We start from the raw sequence: 24,914 nt of genomic DNA, 5'->3' as shown, positions 1-24,914 counted from the left end.
TGCCCTCAGCACCCTCACCTTTGACCACAAGGTTCCCTGGTTGTGATGAGGGGCCCCTTCCTCCTCCTCCTGTCATCTCTTCCTGTATTTAGAGATGGACACCTCTCCCATGAAGCCGTTTACCGCCTCCCAGGTAGAAACTAATGCCTGTACTTCGCCTCCCATCGGCTTGACTTGAACTGCTGTGTGAGCACTGGGGGAGGGGGGTCGATCGGGGGTGGGGAGAGTGTTAAAAACATACGGATCAGAAAGATCAATTCATAGACCCAGTATGTGCCTGCTCCGTAAACCAAGCACAGAGCCCGCAGACTCTGTGAGACGGACCACAGAGGTAGGCACAGCAGGAAGGGGACCGAGGCAACCTCTCTTCCACCCCACCCATCCCCTCTTCCCTTCTCCGAGGATTTGGAAGGAAATAACCTTGAGGAGGATGGCTGGGTAAGTCCCAGACGTTGTCTGTGCCTGGCCCTCCAAGGCTGAGCTGTGCGTTACCATCTCCCAAGTATGGGTGACCTCACAGACAACCCCTGTCCCCCGACCAGCCTCATTATGCCACTGTCCCTCCTCCTGGCCTCTGTCCTGGGCTCCAGGCCCAATGTCTGGCCACCCCATCTTATCTCTCTTTTCTCCTCCTCTATCTGTCACTGTTTCTTTCTCTGTCTGCTCAGCTGCTGGCCTTGTCCTTTCCTCCTCTCTTCCACACTCCCAGTCTCCTTGACTAAAGCGAAGAACCTGCCAAGAAAGCAGAGGCTTTCCCACACCCAGGGAGGAGTGGAGCTTTCCCCACCATGCCCAGAGCAGATGGGGCTGGGTAGTGCGCTGCTCGGCCAGCACCCACGTAGGGGCTGCAGACAGGGCTGGTCCTTAGAGGGACCATCCAGCAGGATCCAAGGAACTTAGGCTGTGGTCTTAAACTGGTGGCTTCAATGCTCAGATTGCACACCCCTATCAGTTAAAAAAAAAAAAAAATGGCTAAGCTGAGCGTGATGTCTCACATCTGCAGTTCCAGTACTCTGAGATAAAAGGTTCAAGGCCAGCCTGGTCTACGTAGGGAGTTCCAGGCCAGTTTGGGCTATGTGGTAAGGCTCTGGCTCAAAAGAGCAAACCAAAATCAAACAGACTGAGCACCACCTCAATATATGAACAGCTAGCTATTATGTTATTGTAATATATTAATTGTAACATAAAATAAAATCATCAATCCGGGAAAGTGTGCTAGCTGCCACACGGTCCGATGTCCCATCACAATCACCCCCAAAGGCCACACACAGTGAACACTTGATTGTTCCACGCCCCTCCACCACAGGCTACTGGGGTTTGAGCAGAAATAATACCTGAATGCTCGACCCTGCCCTTTCCAACTCTCTTCCTCCAGGCTGACTCTGGAGTGTGTGCAAGGTGACAGACAAGCCACCTTGGACTCTGCAGGGGAGGCCAAATCAACAAGCAGAGGAAGAGCATGAGAGCAAGGGCTTGAGCCACTGGGTGACTGAGGGAACAAAGACTTCACAGCAGCCTGGCCGTCTGGCCCCAGACACTTCTGTCTGTCTCTCATCCCCCTCTCACCATTGAGCCTATGCTTCAACTCTACCACACCTTTGTGAGGCCATCATGAGCAGAGCGTATGTGTAAACACTGACCATGCAAAGGACAGCTCAGGGCTGTGGCGGTGGCTTGGTGCTTAAAGCACTTTCAGATCCACAGAACCCACCTAACTGTTGTTTGGGCGTGGCAGCCCACCTGTAACCCCAGTGCTTAGAAGATGGTGACAGGCTCCCCCAGAAGAAGTTGGTTCTGGTAAATTCTGTGTTTGACTGAGAGACCTAACCTCAATAAATAAGTTGAAGACCATAATGGAAGATTCCCAGCATCCATCTTGGGCTTCCACCCATACACATGCAAAAGACTTAATTAAAAATAAAGAATGAGCCAGGCATGGTGGTGCATGCCTTCAATCCCAGCACTCAGGGAGGCAGAGGCAGGCAGATCTCTGTAAATTAGAGGCCAGCCTGGTCTACAAAACCAGGACAGCCAGGGTTGTGACACAGAGAAACTGTCTCAAGAGAAAGAAAGAAAGAAAGAAAGAAAGAAAGAAAGAAAGAAAGAAAGAAAGAAACAAAGAAAGAAACAAAGAAAAGAAAAGGAAGAAAAGAGAAAAAAATGTTGATATTTTGTGACACTTTTGTTTTGCAATAAGTTTCTGTTTATAAGGTCTTAAGGACAGTCTGGGGGATTCCCATATATCCTGTACCAAAATTTCCGTTAATTCCTCATGTTACAGTGGCAGATTGTTGCTCTTAATGAACCAGTGTCAATACACTAATAACTAAAGCCTTTGCCTTATGGCCATAAATAACCAGACATGGTGGCTCCTCCTTGTAATTCCAGAATTTGAGAGGCTGAGGCAGAAGGACTGCTATGAGTTTAAGGGCAGCCTGGGTCATAGTGAATCGTCTCAAAAAAAAAATTTTTTTTTTCAATAAATAATCAATGGAAGTTTGTTCTTTCCCTCCTGCCTCCATACATGCTGATAGCCCTCCATGTCATATTTGGAGACCATGGCTTTGAGGATCAAGCCCTTTACAAAGGCCTGATGGTTTGCTTATAGCACATGGCACAGGAATGAGGCACTGAGATGGGGACATGAGGTGAAAGGAGGTTGCACTTCCACATTCCAGTCCATAACACTTCATTCCTGAGCAGGTACAGGGGCCTGAGGTGTCCCAGCGGGGGCACAGAAAGCAGTTTGGAAGAGATGCTAAGGAAGGCAGGTTTGCTCAGCTGATGGGGAGCCCATCTGGCTTGTCTGAATCCAGCTCACATACCTAATGGAGGATGCCAGGAGAAAATGAAGGCAGGAGGTGGGTGTGATGTAACATGACTGGGGGAGGAGGGCTGAGAAGAGCCTGGAATGAGGCTCAGCGGTAGAGTGACGGGCTCCCAACATCTGCTCCGAGACATGGGTACTTTTCTCAGATCAGAGCCCCTTTTGTGTTCTCGAAGCCCAGTATTCTGCCTGCCCTGCGGGTCTGTGTATGGGGTTTTCCTTGACTCCTGGGAGCCTGTGGATCTGGAGGTCAGCCATCATGATGAAGAAAACGCACGAGAAGTCTCATCTTGCCAGGCCAGGCTGTGCAATCAGAGCTCCTGGGAGAATCCAGACCTTAACTACCCCTTACTGTTAGCTTCGGTTCAACATTCCGATTCCTGGCAAAGAACAACCTGGGGTTTCCTGAGGCCCTGCAGGGGGATGCCTGTGCCTGAGCAGGTCCTCTGTACCTGGGCGGGATCTCTACAGTCAACTTTCCAGCATCACTGGAACCCTCACTCTGAGCACACACCTCACCCCAAACAGCCATGGTCTGTTCTCATACAGTACTTGATTCTCTAGGATACACTTCTTGTTTCCACTCCTGTGCTAAACCTTCCTATGTTGAGGGGTCTTTATTTTCAGGTAAGGATAAAACCCAGAAAGCCACCATACTTGGTGAGGCCTCTCTGACAGAGATGAATACTGAGTGTGCAAAACTCTTTCTCTACTCCCATGGGGAACTCTCCTTGCAGCATCGGGACCATGAGGACTCGTCACACTCAGGGGCTCAGTTCAGGGTCAGTGACCCACACCTGTCTATCTCTTCTTCCTTGGAACAGTTTCTAGAAATAAGTGCTTACTCCTCCCTCCCCACCCCTGCACCCTAATGACCCTAGAGAAAGCTCTAAAACTTTAACAGAACTCATTCCCATCAACAGTCTTCTCCCACTGTGCTCCATGGTACCCCCACCCCCCACCATTTCCTCAGAATACCACTGGGATCCTTGGATGGAAGGCACTTGGCAGCTTCCCGGGTTTCCCAGGCAGTCCCTTATCCCCTGACTCTGAGCACTGGCAACCTTTGCCCCATGCAGCCATGAACCCTGGGTTTGAAGACACTCCTTCTCATTCTCCAAAAGGGGTGGTGCATACGCTTCTGGGAAGTGGCTGCCCCCTCCCATTCCCGCTCCCATTCCTGTACAAGGCTTACTGCAGACTATGGGTCCAAAGGATAGGGTAACCCGAGGTGACCCTGTGTCTTCCTTGAGACAATGCAATCCCTTTTCTCTTGGTACCTGCTCACCCACCCTCCCTGACCTTCCCCAATAGCACAAGGAAGAACTGGCCCCCAAAAATGCAAATTCAGGAAGGCGTGTGGTTTGGCTTTTAAGTTATCCTGCAGCTGACTTCGATACATATTGAGGTGATGGAGGGAAGAAGACACCTACAAGACCCATTCCAGAAAAGTTGGGAGACAGATTCCATCCAGGTGTGGTGGCACACACCTCCAACCCAGCTTGTGAACAGGACGAGGAAGGACAGGAGGCCGGAGAGTCATGGGCAGAAGGGCAACCTGGGTTATACGGCAAGATCTCTGTCTTACATACATGTGTGCACATGCATGCACACACATGTGCACCTATGCGGTTCTAACCAATGCTGGAAGACACCTTCCAGCCCCCCTCAGCAGCTCCGAAAATACATTTAAGGGGCTCCTCCCAGGTGTTTCTGCGGTGCACTGGCTGAGTGTGTCAGCCGTGAACGTATCATCAGTTTAATGACTTGTTTCCCTCAGTGACTTAAAAGCTTGAAGAAAAATGGGGGCCTTTACATTCCTACTCGTAAACTCCTCATTACTGAGTCATTCATGAGTTATAGTAACTAATCTCTGATGAATCCCCCGGGGAGACTGGACGGGACGATGTCTCAAACCTGGGGTTCAAGTCCTGGCTCTTGAGCTGTGTGACCCACCTCCCCTGGAGAAGAGGGGCCAAGAGGTGACTTGCCAAGAGAAGGGTCTTAATCAGAATGATTCCCCCAAATATCTCACTTGTAAAGTCAAAACACAACACAGCAAATCTCAACTTCTGGGCAAAAATCCCCTGGATCCTAGAAACCAGCTTGTAACCCATCATCTCTTCCTTCTGTGTAAAGCCAGGAGCACACACTGTCCCATAGGGTGTGGAAAATGATAACTAGTTATTATTTAAGCTAATAACAATTGTTAGCTTAAATAATTATTTTTTAATTATTTGAATAATTATTATAATTATTATTTGTCTACTCGAAGCCCTCCCCCCTCTGAAAAAATATATATATTTGGCACATAGATTAGTATCCAGTTCAAGTAAATGGAAAGAATGACAAATAACTTGGTCCCTACCCTCGAGATGCTCACAGGTCCACAGAGGTGGCAGAGGATGCAACCGCAGAGAGGACAGCATGTGGCAGAGGAGAGAGGGTTCACTGTGACAGGAGGAGATGATGGCCACGCACTGTTTCAGGATGGTCAGAGAAGTCTTCGAGAGAAGCACGCATGAGTGTGGATGGTGAGCTGACTCCTAAACATGCGTGTGGGAATCGCATGGGGGGAGGATTGCTCTGCAGTGGGGACTGGGGGAAGAAACAGAGGATGGTCGTGACCTGTGTGTGGTGTCCTTGACCCGGATGAGCAGCTGACATGGAAAAGTGAGGAGCAATAGAGGGTGGGGCTGCAAGAGCCAGGAAGGCCTTGCGTTCTAGGGGGAGCAAAGCTTGGCGTCTCATCATGGTTCCTGACCTGCTGCACAAGTAAGTTCCTTGCTTGCCACCAAGAGAAGGAGCATCCTGGGGCAACAGCCCAAGAGAACAATTGCAGAAGGGCCAGGCCTCTGTTGGAAATGGCAGGAATGTTGAGTGAAGGAGAGCGCACAGCTCCTGAGCCTGGGGGCAAAGAGTTTCAGCTAAGTGAAGGATGGGAGTAGGGATGGAGAGTGTAGCCTTTACCTAGCAGTAATTCTATAAGGCTTTTGGATGAGAGTTAAAGGAAAAGGAACACGCATAGTGAAATGCATGACAGAAGCTCATGGTCTATACTCTGGTTAATACTGAGTTTTCCACTGGGAGGAAACCTTCCTTTTCAGGATTCGGAAGCTGAGGCTCTGGTATGGCTTGACTGCGATCCTCTCAAATTCATGTGTTGGAGACTTAGCCCCCAAGGTGGTGAGGCCTTGCAGAGAGGGTGTGATCAGGATCGGTATCCTGAGGATAGTCCCTTTGGCTTGAAGTAGCTAGCTGGCTCTCTGGCCATGTGCCACCTGGATACACCATGGCATCCTCATTAGACATTTGGGCCATGTTTATAGATGTCCTCTTCAAAACCTCCATCCTCTATAAGGTACCCAGCCTGTGGCATTCAATTACAGCACCAGGAAGCAGACAGTGAGCAAGGTTTGGTGGTTCCCGCTTGTAATCTTAGCACTTGGGAGGCCCAGGCAAGAGGAAAGCCGTGCATTTGAGGCCATCTGGGGCTGTACAAAGAGAGATGCTGTCAACAGAAAGAGGTAGCATTTAAGAAGAAGGAGAAAGAGGAGGAAGAGGAAGAGGAGGAGGACGATGATGACATCAGACTAAACACTCTTCCAAATGGGAGAGGGGTCGAAACAAATCTTTGAGTTATGCATGATAGTACACACCGAGGCAGGAAGATGGTGAAGTTGAGGACAATATAGGCTCCATGGCAAGACCTTGTCTCAAAGCCACAGCAAAAGAAACAAGTGCCATGCACTCCTTAGGGGCAAGAAGCCAGGGTCACTAGTGCAAAAGCTGTGTGCAGAAACTTAGTTTTAAAGCCACACTGTCTGGCTTGACCTGGACTTAAGAGAGTGTGCTACAGATGGTGACACAGGTCCTGAGTTGATGTTAGAGGCAAGGCCAGAGGAGGGTAGTGCCTAAGAGGATAAAGCCTTCCTGAGGGCTAACCCAAGAGCCTCAAGTGCTAAAGTGGCTACACTCACCCCCAAACACCTCTCTGAGGCCTCATTCCCGGACCCCACCTTTTTGCTCCAGGTGGTCAGGCAAAAGGGAAGTCCGAAGGGACAGGACACAGAAGGTACTCATAGGAAGAAGCTGGAAAAGTCTCTGGAGGAGGACCCATATGTATGTCCAAAGGGACTGGAGGGAAAGGGGCTGTGGGAATGAAAAGGAACTTAACTTTGTACAACAGAAGAACTGGGGTGAGCCAGTCACAGAGTGCTAACAGGGTAAAAGGCCTCCTCCACAGAAGAGGCAGCCAGGCCCTGCCAGGCCCAAGCCACTCCCTTCTGGTGTGGGTGCGAAGGGTGTGCACCTTCTGCCCTGCCTGATGGCCCCAGACTTTGCTGGCGTCCCACCCACAAGCTGTCCAAACCTCATCCAGCCCCCCTACAAACTGTCTAAGCCGGGAGCAGGCAGCTGCCCCTAGGCCCAGAGCAGGCTGGCTGGGAAAAGGCTCCGGCCACCTCCAGCTCCTTACCCTCCAGCTGTCGCTCCCCCTCCATGCCCATGTGGTCCATACCAGGTGGCACGGGGCTGCCCCCACCCCTAGTCAGCCTGGTCCAGCAGGCATGGCTGGCTCTAGTTTCCACAGAAACTCTGCCCTTCCTGGGGCTTGGTGTAAGGCCCGCCAAGAGGGTGGTGGGTGGTTTGTGTGGGCTGCAGGCTCAGCCGGCCATGTTCCACTCAGAGTTCCAACTGCTGCTGGCTTCAGAAGCCCCTCTCCTCCCACGCCTTCTGGCAGGGCACCGTCCTGACAACCGCAGAGGCAAAGCCTGGCAGCAGTCACAGCTACGTGTCCCTTTATTCTTGCAAACAACTTTCCAAACTTTATCTCACTTGGGTCTCTATGAAGCAGGCTTTTTTTTTTTTTTTGGGGGGGGGAGTGCTGTGGCATAGCGCAATGGTAGTGCGCTTGCCTAGCATGGGCTCAAGGACCCTCGGGCACAAGGACCCTCCTTTCCCACCAAGAAAAACCCCAGGAGGAGTCAAGAAGGGATGTGGTGTCTTGTGGTTACTTAGCTACGGTGGACACCTCAGAAGCTTTCCCCGGCCACCCTGTTGCCACTGCCACATAATTTGTACCCTACTTGGAAACCCCAGCAAATATATGTCCAGAAGCTGCTGCAAAAACCATCCTTAGGAGGCTGAAGACGTAGCTCAGTGGTAGAGAAATTGCCTACCATGTACAAAGCCACAGGGTCCATCCTAAACACCACAAAACTTAAGGAAATAAGGAGATAACAAAAAAGCTGTAATGACAATTAAAAAAAAAAAAAGCTGAGCATTGTAGCTCATCCCTGTCATCATGACTCTTGATTTCTGAGGCAGAATTACTGTGAGGTCAAGGCCGACTGGAGCTATAGTGAGTTCTAAACTAAGCTGAGCTACACAGTGAGCCCTAATCAAAATGAAAAACAAAACCAGACAACAAAACATACATACATACATACAAACATACATACATATGTCTAAGCACTTTCCACAGCTTCAGAATCCAAAAGCACCAGAGTAGGGCGCATAGGATGGCTGAGGAAGGAAGGTCACCATTGGGTGACTCGGGTATCAGGGCACAAAACTTGCTTCCCCACTGGGCTGTCTCCTACAGACAGAAGCCCCACTGCCAGCGGCAGTGCCTCTAGGCTGTCCTACACTCTCCATCCTGGACAAGCGCTTTCATTATCAACAGGGAACCCCCACAAAGAAAGATGTTTTGTCTATGGTTTTCCATAAAGGCAACAAGAAGCTTCAAGACTGAGGTGAAGGACAGACAGCCAAGCGTGCCAACACATCCATAACCCCACTACTAGGGAAGTGAGGACCAGGAGTTCAAAGCCATTTCTAACTATATATTGAGCTCCGGGCTAGCCTTTGCTGTTTGAGGCTCTGCCTTGAATTTTTGTTTTTTTTTTCTTTTTTTAAATAAGGTAAAAATAAACGAGATGAAGGAGAGCTGGCAATATGGCTCAGTGGATATAAGCGTTTACCCTAAAAGCCCAGTGACAGAAATCTGTCTCCAGAACCCACACAAAGATGGAAGGAGAGATCCTGCAGTCATCCGGGACTGCTGCATACTGCCGCAAGCTCGCACACACATGTACAATAATGATAACTGATAATAGTAGTACAATAAAAAACATTTTAAAGAAGCTGAGGACATTCAGGAGGGAGAAAGTGTGGTTGATATGCCTCTTCATGTCCTTGCAGAGACTTAGTGACATTACTCGTCTTACGATGAGAAAATCCTTACACACAGCCTACGGCCACCCACCCTGAGAGCTCAGGGCCTAAGCTGTGGAAACGTCTCTGCCTCCACACAGCTGTGTCCCTAAATGCCTTCAGATGCGACCTGTCTGCGTGATCATCTTCAAAATCTCCAGGGTGGGCTGCTACCTGGAACGTCTCTTCATGTCTCTGGACTCTGGTTACTTCTCCTTTGGGATGTTTCAAAGGTCTCGTCTTTGTAAATGGGTGGAAGAAGAGTGGAATGGCGCCACTGAGCAGGAAATGGACACACACACACACACACACACCTGTCATTTTCTTTCTTCCCTCTCCTCTGCCCCTCCTCCTCCCCCTCTCTTAGCTGCCACCCCCATTATTGAGACTTTGAGTCAGATGTTTTCACTGCAGTATATGTGTTATCGCTTTCTGCTGTGAGCCTCCGGGCTTCTCCTCGAGGCCCCAACAAGGCAAATCCCATAAGGAAGGATTTCACGGAGCTCTGAGGGCTGGAGGAGCCTTTTCTTTCCATCTGTCACTTTACGCTAAGCTTTGACCTTTCTGTTCCCACGTGAGGCAGGACCATGAAGAGGCTCAGGTCTGACTGGGCTGCCGGCAAACCTTAGCAAGCAGTCTGGGATTTGGATGGCACAAAACTGACACATCCAGGAAAGTGTGCTTGCTTCAGGGGTTCATGGAAGGCTGGATGGTAATGAGAACATTTTTAAAGGGAGCCTCCCCATGAGCTGGATGTGGCAGCCATGTGTAAACCAGCACCAGGGAGGCTGATGCAGGAGGATTCTGTAAATTCTGGGCCAGCCTGGCATCAGAGCATGAAACACTGTCTTTAGAAAAAAGACAGGCATGGTGGTCCATGCCTTGGACCCCAGCTCTCAGGAGGCAGAGGCAAAGGATTGCCACAAATTCAGGGCTAGCCTGGTCTATATACCAAATTGCAGGTTAGCCAGAGCTACTTCGGGAGTGGGTTGGGACAGTGAGGTGGCTTACCAGGTAACAGTGATGGATTCCAAGTTTGACAATCTGAGTTCATCTCCCTGGCACAGAAGCACATACACACACACACACACACACACACACACACACACAGGAGCATGCGTGTGCACACATACTCAGAAATGTTAATTTTTTTTAGTACAAGAATAAAGACAGGAAAATATAAGACAAGCTCCATTGGTTTGGGAGCCCCTGTCTGGAACTGGAAGGCAGAAGATCCCAGGAGACCTCTGTGTAGCCCCCTTGCCAGGTGGTCAGGAACTTCATTTTTTACCCAAAAACCCAGGGAAATCCCAGATAATGGAGACCCGAGTGCTGGCTCCTCCAGTGGCCTGCGAGCTGCAGTTCCCTTGCACACAGTCACTTTGAGTGAGCCCCACACTGAGTCTCCAGCTGTTTCTCCACTTGAACGACTAGGGTGGGGACAGAGTTCCCAGGACGGGGAGCACTAAGGGGAGGGAGGCCCCATCAGGGATGCTAGCATCACTCTCTGAAAGCCACCAGAGCACTGCATCAGTGGCACCCTGCACCCTCCAAGCAGGACAAACAGCAGATTGGTCAGCAAGTCAGGGGCTTTGATCAACTTTCCCACGTCAGGCCGATAGGGAGGCTGAAAAAAAGAAGCCGAGCCTGCTAGACTCAGAGAGTCCCCAGCGGGCCCCGCTTGGAAAGGGCACAGCCTTCGAGATTCACAAGGATGGCGATTGTTTGAAATCTTCCTAACATTTCATCTTCCCAAGACCTTGTTCATTTATCAGGGTTCTTAAAACCCCTTTGTTCACAAGCTTGTGGGGAACACAGAAAAGGGTCTAGTGGGTATCAGAGCCCGGCTGTTCAGCGACCGAAAGACTTGGGGGGGAAAGTCCTTTCAACAGGGGAAGGGGGCAAATACAGCAAGGACATGCCTGGGGATGTGACAGGCGAGGCTGATAGGCCTCACAGGCCCCAGCTGCCTCGAAGGGCTGTGGTGTTTGGAGAGTGTGAGAAAACGACTCAGCTGGCGGACAGTGAGGCCTCTGCCAGGCCCTGAAAATGCACAGCCCAGGCAGGGCCTGAGAGCTGGCCTCTTCCTGACTGTGGGGTTCCTGGCAGCGGCACCCCAGGCCCTGCCAAGCCCCTAAAAATGTCTGAAGTAGGTGTGATGCCTTGAGGGACTCTTGGAAGAACTACTGAAGTAGGCATGAAGGTTGGGGGTGTGGGAGTTGGGAGTGGGAGTGGAAGTAGGGGGTGGAGATGGGAGTCAGAGGATGGAGGTGGGAGGTGGGGCGTGAGGATGGCTAATGGAAAACTTTGTCCATCCCAGGGCACAGGGGTATCAGGAAGCCTTTTTTTTTTTTTTTCTTTTCTTTTCTTTTTTTTTTCAGATATCCATTCTTATTTATTTTTTCTTTTTTTTATTATTGTCATTTATTACAATTTATTCAACTTGTATCCCAGCTGTGGCCCCCTTCCTTGTCTCCTCCCAATCCCACCTTCCCTCCCTCTTCTCTTCCCATGCCCCTCCCCTGGTCCACTGATAGGGGAGGACCTCCTCCCCTTCTATTTGACCCTAGCCTATCAGGGCTCATCAGGACTGGTTGCATTGTCTTCCTCTGTGGCCTGGCAAGGCTGCACCCTCCAGGGGGAGGTGATCAGAGAGTCTGCCACTGAGTTCATGCCAGAGAAATCCCCTGTTCCCCTTACTAGGGACCCCACTTGGAGACTGAGTCTATGGGCTGCATCTGAGCCAGGGTTTTAGGTCCTCTCCATGCATGGTCCTTGGGTGGGGTATCAGTCTCTTCAAGGCACCCAGGGCTCAGATTTTTTTTTTTTTTGGCTTTGTTGGTCTCCTTTTGGAGCTCCTATCCCCTCCAGGTTTTTCTATCTCCCCCTTCTTTCACAAGATTCCCTGCATTCTACCCAAAGTTTGGCTATGAGTCTCAGCATATGCTTCGATACCTCAATCAGCAGAGTCTTTCAGAGGCCCCCTGTGGTAGACTCCTGTCCTGTTCCCTGTCTTCTCCTGCTTTCAGGAAGCCTTTTCTAAAGAGGGCTTTGATTGCTGTGAAAACACAGGACAGAGCCAGCAGTACCAGACCAACATGGGGCCCCTGTGTGAGGTGGTGCTGGCAGTGGTCCTGTGAGGTGAGGACAGACAGGTCAGAGTCTGGGATCTCCTCTCAGCTCTGGGTTAGCCCTGTGGGAGTGTACAGGCAGTTACAGGAAAACACATCTACGTTTACGAAGGGCCCAAGATAGAAAAGGTTTTCCATGGCGTTTTATTTCACACTTAAAGACAACCTGTGGAAGATGAAGTAGATTGATGTGCATTTCCAACCTCAGACATCACAATGCTGTATGAGTGGTGCTTCTCTATCACAGAAATTACAACCTTCCTGGCAAGGAGCATGTCACTATTAATACAGGTGCTGTGTTACAACCTCTCTGTGCCAAAGAATTCCCACCAGCTTGACGAGAATAGAGGCAGGCTCTTCAGAGCACTGATGTGAAGGCCACACGAACTGATTTGTGAAGCATTTAGAAAAGGTTTGGACCTTAACCTGCCCTGGAAATTAAAAACTACAATTTTAAAAGATGAGGTCCCTAGTGAAATTTTGTTACCACAGAGGAGCCAAGTCAGGAGACTTGGATGGTCTTAGCTGGGCCATGACTAGCTCTTGTAACACTACTTCAGTGTCCTCTGTTGGAGGCAAATGACACTTGCCCACACCATGAGACATGCACATTCTCGGCAAAGAATCCTTGGAAGCACAAAGTCACTTACAAACTGGACATGTCGGAGCTTACCTGCAACCCCAGAAACCAGATGCAAGGCAAGAAGATTGCCTCAAGGTAGAGTGTGAAACCCCGTCTCAAAGTCACCAGCAGCAAAGGCATTTCTGAATGTGATCCAAAAACATGGATACATATCCTTGATTTGCAGCTCCCGGCATTCAGCGGGCATTCTGATGTCAGCACTTAAACTTTGAATACCGGCAATCCCTCTGTTAGTTCACAACTCTATGCACTAGCCCACTCCTAGGTTGCTTAGCCACCTGTGATGTCATCATTTGTCGCCGCTGCCAGGGCCCGGGATAAAAGGACCCCAGCCTCTTACCTCCCCCTCTCTCTCTCCTCTCTTGCTCTCTCTGCTTTTGTTTCTTTGTTGGGGCAGTACCTCCCACCCCCCCACCCCCACCGTCTTCTTTCCTCTGTCTGTCTCTGTCTCACTCAGGCCCTAACTCTCTTCTTCCCTTCCCTCGAATAAAACTCTTTCATATCAGATCTGTATATGCGTGGCACTTTTAAATAAATACGAACACCCTCCTACTTGATAAGCTGTGTGCAGAGAGACAGAGAGGGAGAGAAGAAGGAGAGAGGGAGAAAAGGGGGGAGAGGGGAGACAGGAGAGCAGGAGGGAGGCTACAGCAGGGCAAGTCAATGATATTGAAGAATTTTTACTGACTTTCTCATCATGGCTGTCCGCCCAGTATATGCAGCAGGCCCATGTGGAGTAGTTAGAGACAAGCTACAATGCTTGGATCACTTTTCAAGGCATCTGGGCTGGATAGGAAACAGGGTTGGAAAGAGGTGACCATAGAGGCCCAGTGAGGGGGCCTCACTCCTGTGATCCCAGTACCTGGGAAGCCGAGGGAGGAGGACAGCTATAAGTCTGAGGCTAGCCTGGGCTACAAAGTAAGACCTATCTGCAGCAGCAGCAGCAACAACAACAACAACAAACAAACGGAACAGAAAAGAAACAAAAACATGAGGTTGGGGAATTGGCTCGGTGGTTAGAGTGCCTACTGAGCTACCCTTAGAACTGAAATTGAATCCCAGCAACCACATAGCAAGGTGGGTACCTCAAAAATGCCAGTAACTGTAGCTCCAAGGGATGCCATGCTCTCTTCTGGCCTCTGCTTGTGCGCCTAAACACACACACACTAAATCAATCAATCAATCAATCAATAAATCTTTTTTTACTTTTGTGTGCATGAGTGTGTGTGTATGCTCACATGAATATGCCATGGCATACATGCAAAAGTCAGAGGATAACTTCCACTATGTATGTCTTAGAGATCAAACTCAAGATATCAGGGTAGTGTCTTTATGCGCTGAACCATTTGCCAGTCCTGTAAAATAATTTTCTAAAAATGAACAGAAGGCCAGCCATGGTAGTGCAGCCTTTCATCCCAGCAATGGTGATGAGGCATTCAGATCTTTTGTGAATTTCAGGCCAGCCCAGTCCATATAGCAAGTTCCATGCCAGTCAAGGCTACACAGGGAGACAGTGTCTTAAAGACAAAAGGTTATGGGCCAAAGAAATAATTCCGCAGGTGAAAAATAAAATAAAATAAATAAAATAAAATAAAACACTTGCTGTGCAAGCCTGATGACCTGAGTTAGGTCCCCAGACACTGTGCAAAGGTGGAAGAAGAGAACCAACCTTCCAAAGCTGTCCTCATGACAGCCACACACTGCCATAAGCATATCCATAAGCTCTAATGGTGAATACAAACAAACAAAAAGAAGCCTTTTAGCTCAGGTGCTAAAAACATGACTGTTCTTGCAGAGGACCTGAGTTTGGTGTTTAGTATCCATAATCTGGGTCACAGTTACATGTGACTCTGGCCGCTCTGGATACCTGCACTCAGACTCTCTCTCTCTTAAAAATAAAAAATGTAAATGTTTTTATAATTTTTATTTTTTATGTTAACCACATGTTATTTGCTTTGTATCCCAGCTATAAATCCCTCCCTCATTCCCTCCCAATCCCACCCTCCCTTCCTCATCTCCTCCCTGCCCCTTTCCAAGTCCACTGATAGGGGAGGTCCTCCTCCCCTTCCATCTGACCCTAGCTTATCAGGTATCTTCAGGACTTTTTGCAATGTCTTCCTCTGTGGCCTAGCAAGGCTGCTCCTCCCTCGGGGTGGGGGTGGAGAGAGGTCAAAGAGCCAGCCATTGAGTTCATGTCGGAAATAGTCCTTGTTCCCTTTACTAGGGTACCCATTTGGATACTGAGCTACCATGGGCTACATCCAAGCAGGGGTTCTAGGTTATATCCATACATGGGCCTTGGTTGGAGAAACAGTCGCATAGAAGACCCCTGTGCCCTGACATATTTGGTCCTGGTGGAGCTCCTGTCCTCTCCAGGTCATAGTAACTCTTCCTTCTTTCATATGATTCCCTGCATCTGCTGAAGATTTGGTTATGAGTCTCAGCATCTGCTTTGCTACACTGCTAGGTAGAGTCCTTAAGAGACCCTCTGTAGTAGGCTCCTGTCCTGTTACTTGTTTTCTCCTACTTCCCATGTCCATCCCATTTGTCTTTCTAAGTGAGGATTGATCATCTTACCCTGGGTCCTCTTTCTTGTTTATCTTCTTTAGGTGTACAGATTGTAGTATGTTTATCTTATCTTATAGGTCTAATTCCCACTTATAAGTGAGTATATACCGTGTGTGTCTTTCTGCTCCTGGGATACCTCACTCAGTATGATCTTTTCTAGATCCCACCATTTGTCTGCAAATTTCATGATTTCTTTGAACTCCTTGGCACAGGAGACAACTTCCTGAACAGAACACCAACAGCACAGGCTCTAAGAGCAACAATCAATAAATGGAACCTCATGAAACTGAAAAGCTTCTGTAAAGCAAAGGACACTGTTGTTAGAACAAAATGACAGCCTACAGACTAGGAAAGGATCTACACCACTCCTCTATCTGACAGAGGGCTGATATCCAGAATATATAAAGAACTAAAGAAGTTAAAAGGCAATAAATCAAGCAATCCAATTTAAAAAAATGGGGTACAGAGCTAAACAGAGAATTCTCTGTAGAAGAATATAGAATGGCAGAGAAACACTTAAAGAGATGCTCAATGTCCTTAGCCATCAGAGAGATGCAAATCAAAACGATCCTGAGATTTCACCTTACACCCATCAGAATGGCTAAGATCAAAAATTCAAGTGACAACACATGCTGGAGAGGTTGTGGAGAAAGGGGAACCCTCCTCTATTGCTGGTGGGAATGTAAACTTGTACAACCACTTTGGAAATTAATCTGGCACTTTCTCAGACAATTAGGAATAGTGCTTCCTCAAGATCCAGCCATACCACTCCTAGGCAAAAGATGCCCAAGTACACAACAAGGACATTTGCTCAACCATGTTTGTAGCAGCTTTATTCATAATAGCTAGAACCTAGAAACAATCCAGATGTCCATCAACGAAGGAATGGGGTACAGAAATTGTGGTACTTTTACACAATGGAATACTACTCAGCAATTAAAATGTAAATTGTTAATTTAAAAAAATCCCACAAAACCAATTACCTACAAATCCCAAGGGAGTGGAAAGCGTGGACTGCAGGCTGCAAACAAAGCACTTTAGTTCTCTAGGCCAGGGTGTCTCCATCCTTATCTCAAGAAGGTGAGACTCAAATGCCTTTTGACAGTCACGTGACATGACTATGGGGTTTCCAGGGGCCAAGTATGTCTTGACAGACTTTCTGGACAGATTATCACTTCCGAGTGAGGAAATCACTTCAGTGTACCAGAAGCTTGTTCTTGTTGTAGAATCGGCTCCACACTAAACAAGACATCTGTGGGAGCTGTGTCAGACATTTATACAGAGCCTCAGCTTTGTTGTTTGTTTTGTTGTTGTTGTTGTTGTTTTGTTTTTGTTATTTTTTTAAATAATAAAAGACCAAGTGCAGTGAAAGCATTTTCTCCCAAACTCTGTCTTCATGAACCGCATGTGAATTTATGGGGACATAACCAATCCCTTATGTGTCTCTTAGCCAGAGCAGGAGATTTCTCTTGAAGTGGGGGGTCTGTTTAGCACAGAGTGAGACAGACAGCCTCCCTGTGGGTACTGCAGAGCTGAGGTCTCCAAAGCACTAGCTCTCACGTTGGGACTGGAGGTGTGGACACGGGAGAGATCAGGTTGAACAGCGATGGCTTTGGGGCCTTCTAGCAAGGGCAATCCCAGCATCAGCACTTGCACGAGTGGGTGCATTCTACTACAGGATGGAGGACAGCCATCGCTGACAGGCTGCAGCAGTAGAGCATGGTTTCACGAAAACAGTCTGTCTCTCGGCATCCCTCAGTCCCATCTGCAATCGAGACTTGGAGCTGGGCAGGTTGGCATTCACCTACAGTGCCAGCATCCATGAAGAGGCGGCCAGTCTCTGGGAGTTCAAGACTCACCTGGACAACGTAGTGAGACTCTATCTATCAAAAGCAGGATAACTAGGCACAGGGTGGGGGGGAAGGGGCGCACATCTGTAACCCGAGAACTTGGTGGAGGGTGGGGGAGGTAGGCAGATGCCTGAGCCTCTCTGGTCACTTAGACAGTTCCTAAAGGTGAGCTCTAGGTCACTAAGAGATCCTGTCTCAGAAAGTAAGACCTTACTCAGAAAGTAAGGTGAGGAGAGATGAAGGAAAATGCCAGACTTTGACCTCTTGCTACACAGGTAGACAGGCACACACATACACACACACACACATACACACACACACACACACACACACACACACACACATACACACACACACACATACACACACACACACACACACACACACACACACACACACATACACACACACACACATGGGTGAGCACACATGCATAACGTACAGAGCGGGGAGGGAAGAGGAAAGGAGGGAGAAAGGGAAGGAGGAAAGGGGGAGCCTACATGCCTCTCACTTCTTTCCTGGCATATCTGGTCTCACCAGCAGTGATGTCACACGATTTTATTGTCTCAAAGGCATCCATTCTGCTGATCACCAGAAACACAGACTAGAAATGGCCTTGAACCATCAGTGAGCCATCTTTTTATTGAGCAACTACTTCCCCCAGACACCCTTGTGAGGAACTATGGGATATCCAAGGAGCCGCAGCATCCTTTTTCGAGGCATAAATCAAGAGGCACATTCCCAGACTCTGGTGCTTAGCATGATACCCACTCCAGCTTGCTCCTTGGCCCCTGAATACTCAGGGCCCCTTCACCGCTCTATAATAAGGGCAACGTGAATTAGATCAACCCATGGAGTCAAGGAGATGAGGAAGTAGGGGTGGGGAGGGAGGGCAAAAGGACAAGAGGGTTGAAAATGCAACAGTACCCTTCATTCATTTGATATCTGGAAGTGCACCTCCAAAATACAGCAGGCTGTCCCTTTCGAGTCTGCAGCTTCCTCCAGCACGGGTGCCACAGCTGGGTCACCCTTCACATGCCCATTGGAGGTCTTGCAACCAGTCACTGAAGCAAAGGAGGAGGCTGACTGGCACATCTCAACATGCCTTCCCACACCCCCAGGAGAATTTGCTCTGCATGCTCAACATACCACGCTCACCTTCTAGGGTAGCTTTGGTGTGAATGGCCCAGATCATAGGCACTGGCACCCTGGCTGTGCAGTAGAGTGGGTAAGAGCCAGGCTTTTGAATTTGGTAAGACTATATAGTTCATCTCATTCTGTCAGCTACTAACTATAGGATTCATATATATTCATATGAACACACATACACTCAAATATATATGTACATTTGTATACTTGTGTGTGTGTGTGTGTGTGTGTGTGTGTGTATGTGTGCATGTGATGTGAGATGGGGTCTCAAGTAACTCAGACTTCCCTAGAACCTGCTATGTAGCTGTGAATGATTCTCCTGCCTGTCCTGTCCTACCTCCCCAACCACTGGGATTCTAGGTGTATGCTGCTATGTACCATGCCTGGTTTAGTCAGTGATAGAGATACAACCCAGGCCTTTGTTCATAGCACACTGCTCACTGAGTCACATTTCCAGCCCCTGGGTGCATTTTTTTTTTTATCACAGTAGAGCAGGGAGAAGGAGAGGATTAATGCAAGCTGCTTGGCATAGCACTGGCGAGCTAAAAGGGTCAATGCATTCTGATGATTATTGTCAACCCTAGTCTCCAAGCCCTGATGTACAGCTGAGTATTTACTCATGAGCGCTCTGAGGGTAGTTCTTTTGGTTGGGGGGTCAGGAGGAGGGTGAGGATCTGGCCTGTGTCCTGGCATGTGTCTGAGCATTGGCCAGCATTACTGACAGGTGCCATTCTGCTTGGGAGGCCTTTGCAGTCCCCAGCTTGCAGGTCCTGTCCCCCTTACCACCACCACCCTCTTTCTGCATGGACAGTGTATAGTCTGGCCTTGTTGCTCTCGGCCACTGGCTTCTTCTTGTCCTGTAATTGGCACCCCGAGATTCCAGCGCAATCCAGGCATGCCAGCTATGTCAGCGTGACTCAGCCACTACATGTCTGACATCCACATGGCTCTGTAGAAGGCTGGCTCCAGAGGAAGGTTATCTGGGACAGGGCTGAATGCTTGATGGCTGCACGCTATCTTTCTGGGGTCGAGCCATTAAAGCTGCGTCTGATGATTGGTAGAATTAATGAGATAAATCAAGTGTGGAAATTCATGGGTCAACGAGATGTTTATAAAAATGGATAAAGTAACCAATGAAAGTAGATGATTCCGTCTCACTCCTGCAAAACCTTGTGTTTCTCTTAAACCTGGAATACAAATCAGAAAAAAAAGCCCTCCCCACCCTCACCCCAGGAAGCCTTGATGCTGCTAAAGAGCTCTGGCAAAACCTAGGGCTGCTGGGAAACCTATGAAGAAAATGGGCTCATTCCTCAGGCTCATTGCATTCAAATCAGGGATCTGCTGGGCACACTCTTAAATTCTTTACCCTACCTTCAACACACATCCCATGGAAGCTTCTTTTCAGACAAACCCAAGTCTTTCCAGTGTGCTTTAAAGTCCAATCTTCCCATGCCCCTCTATGTCTATGTACCTCAAAGGGGCTGGTGCTGATGAGGTCATCAATAAATCCGTGGTTGTCTGAGAACACTGGATGCTTTTCTGCTTTTGTTCCTGGTCTTCGTCAGCTTTTCCCTTAATGGTCCCACTGAGTCTAGTGCAGTGCCAGCACACTGCCATGAAGACAGACAATCTGTCCCTGGAAGCCCAGCTCATGTGACACCTCCTCATGCAGGCTTCTTGGTTACTTACTCACCTGGACCCATCAGTCTCCCTCTTCCTGTCTCCCCGAAATATCTAGTATGCCGGTCGGTTTTATGTCAACCTGACACAGGTTAAAGTCATCTGAGAGGAGGAAATCTTAATTATAAAAATGCCTCCAGCTGGGCGCTGTGGCACACACCTGTAATTCCAGCACTTAGGGAGGAAGAGGAAGGTGGATCTCTGTGAGTTTGAGGCCAGTCTGGTCTACGAAGTGAGGACAGCCAAGGCTACACAGAGAAACCCTGTCTGGAAAAACAGAAGAAGAAGAAGTAGAAGGAGGAGGAAGAGGAGGAGGAGGAGGAGGAGGAGGAGGAGGAGGAGGAGGAGAAGGAGAAGGAGGAGAAGGAGGAGAAGGAGGAGAAGGAGGAGAAGGAGGAGAAGGAGGAGAAGGAGGAGAAGGAGGAGAAGGAGGAGAAGGAGGAGAAGGAGGAGAAGGAGGAGAAGGAGGAGAAGGAGGAGAAGGAGAAGGAGGAGAAGGAGGAGGAGGAGTCGTCGTCAAAACTTCACTATGACAGTGAAGTCAAAATGATGTATTTGTCATCCACTTCCAAAAGGACTATAAAGTTACACAAGACAGACAGTGACTGCTAATCATGGCCAACTCGACTGGATTTAAAATCACCTAGGCGACTCACTTCTGGGTGTATCTGTGAGGGTGTTTCCATAAAGGTTTACCTGTGAAAGGAAGCCCTGCCCTGAATGTGGGTACCATCATCTCAAGGGCTGTGGTCCTAGACCAAATGAAAAGGATGAAGCAGGAAGTGGGCTTAGGACTAGAGTTCCTGTCTTTGGTTCCAAATGTGCCAAGAAGTGAGCAACCAGCAATTCATGCAACTTCACCCTGTTTCTACCGTGTTCTTCTGGTCATGACAGAAGAACTGTGAGCCCAAATTAACCCTCTGATGCTTCAGCCAGGCACTTTATTTAAGTAGGGAAGAAAGTAACTAATACAGGATCTCAAGGTGTTCATTTTGTTTCTTGGGCCATTTAAGAAGTTGTATAAGGACCATGAGCTCTTTCTCTATCTACATACACTCAGATGCACAGGGAAGTGAAGGCCCTAAGGCTCAATGAGGCCTTACTTATAAAAAAAGGAAACGGCAGTGTGGGAGGACCCCTTTGGGGTCCACTAAATCCAAGAAGTTGCTATGACACTTTCTCAATATTGAGAAACATCCCACACAGAATGAATGAAACATGGAAAGATGTCAAGAGACCATTGCTCACTGCGAAACACCAATTTGCAGAATATGTTTGGCAAGATCTCATTTAGGTTTTTAAACTCTTACAGTCAAAACCCAAAAACCATAAAGGTCCCTCTGATGTGATTGAGAAAGAAGTAGGTTATCTGAAAATGTTAGGAGAGTAAGATATCATCAAGAGTGAATCACACATACCTTGAGCTTTTTATTTGAAGTTAATGTACATTTATTTACCAACTTCTTGATGTTAAGCCAAAGCCTATTTTTCAGTCTGGGCTGGCTGATTAGAGCCTAACATCATCTTTCATGTGTAAGCCACACTCATGGGGCATTGTGTAAGAGTTTTAGTTTAATTTTCTTTAAACCAGAATTACTTGAATATATGAAGGCAGCATTTTTTTTTTTTACTCTTATTATCCAGGCTAGCCTTGACCTTATTATGCAGCCAAAGATGCCCTAGAACTCTTGACCTTCCTCCATAGATATGTGCCTGCCATCATGACTGGATCTTAACATTTCAACGTGTGAAAGCTGCATAACCTGCCTATACTCAATAAACCCTCCAGACATCTGTCTTAGTTACGTTTTTTTCCTCACAGACACCAAAACACCCAACAGAAATAGTTTAAGGGGGCCGGGCACGGTGGCACACACCCTTAATCCCAGCACTCAAATTTCAGGCTGTCAGGGTAGGGGACCCAGGGTAGAGTGTTTCCATCTGTGATAGCAGCAACCTGAGGCAGAGTCTGTTCACACAGCTCAGTCTGGGAAGCAGCTTGTGCAGGGTGGAGCCAGGGCTGAATAAAACTTTCAGAGGCCATCACTGAACCACTCCTTCAGCCAGGCCTCACCTCAACGGCTCCACCACCCACCAAACGTTGACACAAACTGGAGATCAAGGATTCACAATGTGTCTGGAGAGGGGCGGTTGAGCCCGAAAGCGTAAGGGCAGGCTTCAAGTCCTAGACATGGGACATAGTAACAGCATGGAATGGGGCAATGTGTTTGCAGTCAGGGGCAGAGCGTCAGAGCTTAGCCAGCTGGTTTCTGCTCCAAAGCAAAAGGCAAAGGGTTGGACCTACACGGGAAGGTAGTAACGGAAATAATGCCAGTGATAACGATACACGTACAGTATCAGTTGGGGTATCTTCAGTTACAATTTATCTTTTAATTCTAACAGAGTTGCTGATGCCACCCTCATATTTCATCGGTTCAAACAATGGAAATTCTGAGTGTGGTGACTGTAGGAGATATTTAAGTGAGCCTTATGTTCCAGCGCCTTTGAATTTCTCAGCTCTGCCTCATTGTTGCATGGGGGAGGTCCACTTTGTTTTTACATGGCGTCCTCCTAGTTAAGAAGGAAAGGGGTTCAGGAATGCCAGGCTTCGAGTGGGAATTTCACCATTGAAGCCCTGTAAGTCACTCTGAAAGAGTCATGTTCACACACTCAATTTTGACCCAACCTCCGTGGCAAGACCAATGGATTCTGTTGACCAGCTCTGGCCAGTACATACTCACCCTCCATCCACGGAGCCCTGCTTCCCTGGGCGCCATGCTATGTCTCGGGTTATCACATCCATCACAGAAAGAGCCTGTGAGTTGGGAGAGGTGCCGCTGGTTCCCTTCATTTATAACTGAGGAAGCCACGGGGAGGTTACACAATGCTACTATGGCTGGATTTACAGCACTTATGCAGAGTTGGCCAAGACATAGGTCCCAGGAAGGGTCCCAGAGTGTGGAGTAGACTCAATAGGACTGGAGTAATGGTGTGCAGGTCTGGCTTTAGCTGGTTCCCACGCAAGGGAAGGTGATATCAGTGAGGTTCCCGGGAGTAAAGCAATGCCTAAGTTTCCTATGTATCACTGTTATGGAGTGTGTGTGTGGGGTTGCCCCTGATTGCTTGGTCACTGGCTGATGGTGCTGTTTTGGAAGGTTCTAGAAACTTTATGAGCCGAGAAAGTCACTGAGGTATGGCTTCTCTCAGATTTCTTGAGATAGATCAATAGTTCCTCTTCTAAAGGCTTCCATCACCCTCATGTTCTCCTGGCCAACCATGAGCCCCTGAAACCATGAGCCAAAATAAACGCTCCCCTTTTAAGTTATTGCATCCATTTTTTTTTTCTCAAAGAAACACAAAATTTAACAAACACAGACAAGCTGAGAGCGCTTCTCCCAGTTATCTGGTGTCTGAGTCCAGAGGTGCATTAAGACATCAATGGAGGGAACCAAAGGCCTACAGAAGAACCAAAAGAACAAAATGGGCTGAGAACTGGATCTTAGGGAGCAATAAAAGTTGAGCCAAATCCCAGAGAAGTGGGCGATCCAAGGAAGGCAATGCCATGGATGCTTTCAGGTGACTTCGAGAGAAAGGGCCTTCAGCTCCTTTCCCATTGGCAGTTTGGGAAATGAGAGAGGTCTGGGAACCGGTTCCTAAGAACATAATAAATACAACTATTGACCATTGTCCTCTCTAGTGGATGGGACTATAGAGCCATCTGAACACCTACTCTATTACTTAGATGCTCCCATATGCCCTGAGCCCGTGTTCACTTCCTTTAATGGCTTTCACCTTCCTTAAAAGTGTGTCCAGGCAAGCAGATGATGGCAGACATGCTCACGTGAAGATCTTGCCTTTATGAGGATTTTGTCCTATGCTGGAAGGTGTTTTCCCAGGAGAATCACTCTGGATCTAGGCTCTGGGACTCCTTGCTGCCAGGATCCAGTGCCTGCATGCTCAAGGCTCAGTCTAGCTGCCAGTCTGGATTCTGCTGGGGATGAAAAGCCAGTAAGGAGGTGTGTGGTCAGATCCTGGCCACTGCTCTGCTCCTGGGCTACTTCCGGCCTAGAAATATGGCATCAGGTCCCAGGACTCACACTGCCATGTACAGAACTCTCTTTGTGTAGTCCAGAGGTTGGCCACGTCCACTGGTCCATCTCTAAGACCTGGGTCTCTTCCTTGTGCCACCCTCAAGAGACCAGTAATTTTCCCAGTTATCTGGGATCTTTCTTACCTGGAAGGCAAAGTCTTGGCTTCAGAAGACCCACACTCGTGGAGTGAAGCTGGCACTGTTGGCTCCCAAGAGAACAACACTGGCAAGGGTTTTCTTCCCCAATTGCTGGAACATTCTTGGAATGAGATAAAGGGAGAGTATTTAGTTTCTAGATGGGAGTCACCCACTACTTTGATCTCTTTTCTCCTTCCAGAATCAGCTTCTCTTCTCACCAATGACAAGCGCAACCCATGGAGGTCTGGGTGAGTTTTTCAGAAAAGTGACACCCTGCACACTTCAGGGCCCAACCACACTTATCAAGGTGATCCCTCAAATATGCAGTGTCCACCAAGACGGTGTCCCAAGTGGAGCTCTCCCCCCCCACACACACACTTAAAATGGTATCTCTCCAACCTTGGGCTGGAGAGATGGCTCAGAGGTTAAGAGCACTGTCTGCTCTTCCAGAGGTCCTGAGTTCACGTCCCAGCAACCACAAGGTGGCTCATAACCATCTATAGTGAGACCTGGTGCCCTCCTCTGGTGCACTGACACACATACAGGCACTGGCACACATTGTATACATAATAAATAAATAAATAAATCTTGAAAAAAAAATGGTACCACCTTTATTGATAGT

General features: G+C 48.4%; 1 long non-coding RNA gene across 1 annotated transcript in view; it reads right to left on the bottom strand.

The window, feature by feature from the left end:
- Positions 1 to 24,914, bottom strand: part of LOC132654299 (uncharacterized) — a 47,938-nt gene that overhangs the window by 1,779 nt on the left and 21,245 nt on the right. Inside the window, exon 2 of the long non-coding RNA XR_009591971.1 lies at positions 24,299 to 24,413. This is a non-coding gene — a long non-coding RNA (uncharacterized LOC132654299). The remainder of the gene's footprint in view (positions 1 to 24,298; positions 24,414 to 24,914) is intronic.

This window comes from Meriones unguiculatus, chromosome 5 (assembly GCF_030254825.1).
Source record: "Meriones unguiculatus strain TT.TT164.6M chromosome 5, Bangor_MerUng_6.1, whole genome shotgun sequence".
NCBI classification, from domain to species: Eukaryota; Metazoa; Chordata; class Mammalia; order Rodentia; family Muridae; genus Meriones; species Meriones unguiculatus.
Note: the sequence above shows the minus strand (reverse complement) of the source record. Positions and strands in the feature narration are given on the sequence as shown.